Below are 2012 nucleotides of genomic sequence, written 5' to 3' on the forward strand. Positions count from 1 at the left end.
ACACACACACACACACACACACACACACACACCCTTCCTAAACCCATATTAAGGTAAGGTAGAGTGTATACTTTAGTTCTTTTACGAATAGGAGGACCAAAACTTTCCTTTACTGTCAAGAGAGCTGGACACCAGGCCTTCGTGAGCTCACTGTCCATTGTCGTACGACTCCATAGACTTGTATTTTTAATAACCTATACCACGCAATCGGACGTCATTTGAGAACAGTACGGAACGCGCCATTTGGCACAATTTGGAAGCAAATGATGGGCAAGTGAGCAACTGTCTCTAGCTCACCTGGCTATATATAGCATAACGTTTGGACGCCCATGGTGTGCACGCTCTACAGCTACGTTTTTATAGAGAGCAAAAGAGCCTCTGTCTCTTTCAAGCAAGGTTTCTATGTCTCGTTCTTATCTTCTGTCAGTCCCCCCCCCCTTAAAAAAAAAAAGAAAAACCCTCTGCCCCATCTTCTTGTCTTCTCTTGTTCTCTACTTTTGCTTCCACAATGTCTATCAAACATCTCGAGTAAATCATGGCGTATGGCATGGCTAACGTACATGCTGTAACGAGCACCTGTTCAAGACACATACTTGTACAAACGATCATTTCCCGCCTTACCCCTTGTATTTGAAAAAAAAATTCCATTGACGCTGTCCACGACGTACACTATAAGAATATTTTGTCTAAGACAAACACTTTTTCTCCTCCACACTACGCTACCTCTACATTTGCAAAGTTCTATCAGCTCAGTACCTAGTTTTGGAGAAATTTGATGTATGAATTTTTCAATTTCTCACCGCGTTAAACTATTTCGAATGCAATATCTTGAAATATTTTGATAACTACTCTGAATAATTTTACGATTTTGATAGAGCGGATGGGACATTAATTTAGTTTCTGACCTCATGGTCTAAGTAACTCAAAACAGACAAAAAAGTCAGAATTTTGTAATTCTTAGGTAGCCAAAATGTGCCACAACGCGGTGGAATCAGGCGCTCCTCAATTTTTTGACATGTAAAGATATTGGTATTATTTTAAAGATTGTTCATTTATATATCTTTCGATGTAAAAAATACTCATCCATCTCCAGTAGGAATTGAGATATTTGCGCCTGAAGGAGGTGGGGGTCGCCCAGCTTCAGAGTGGTAAAATTAGCGAGATAATATCTGCTAACGTTTTCAACGATAAAAATTGCCAAACTAGCGGGAAAATGCCTATATCTTCGATTTCATTTTTTTCCTTCTTTTTTTTGACGAACGCCTGTTTTCACCACGATGCATCACATCTAAGTTATCAATAGTTTACCGGTGGCCGCCAAGAACAATTCGGACAATAATGCGGTGTTCACACATACAGGAGTAACGAAGCCGATTAAGACAAACTTTCTAAGTTAAGCAGGAGTGATATTTCATGTTCGCCGTGCGAAATTATTACACGGGAAGCTTGCCGAAATTTTCAAACATGCTAAAAATTTTCGCCGAGCGAAAAAAGAGTCGCCGAGTCAATAACTCGCTCGGGGAAAACTCGGGGAGAACTCGGGGAGTGTCAGAAATAGCTTGGCGGGCAAAGTTGCATACGTTGCCGAGTGACAGTGACACGTCGACGAGATCTGAATGATAGCCGTGTTAAATTTCATACTCTGCGGGTTAAATCATTGCTCGCTGTGTAAAAATCTTGCTCGGGGAGTCTGAATAATTCAAGCACGGCTTGCAAAAGTTGACACGACGAGCATGTAACTATTTCCTGTTGCCAGGTATCGAAGAGTGACAACCAGCTTGATCCCAGGTTCCAGTGACTGCCTCCAGAAAGTGTTTGCCTTGTGGATGGAGGGGCCAGTTTTCTCCAGTAGTTCTTGGAAAAACTCTGGGGAAGCTCTGAGGATTTTCCTGAAGGATGCCTCATCTTCAACTTGCAATTCAGCCATCAGCTTCTCAAGCTGTCCTAAGTTCTTTTGAGCAATGGTCTAACCGAACAGGTCCTCCTCCTCCTCCTCCTCCTCCTCCTCCTCC

This window comes from Aplysia californica, unplaced genomic scaffold (genome assembly GCF_000002075.1).
Source record: "Aplysia californica isolate F4 #8 unplaced genomic scaffold, AplCal3.0 scaffold00816, whole genome shotgun sequence".
Classification (NCBI taxonomy): Eukaryota; Metazoa; Mollusca; class Gastropoda; order Aplysiida; family Aplysiidae; genus Aplysia; species Aplysia californica.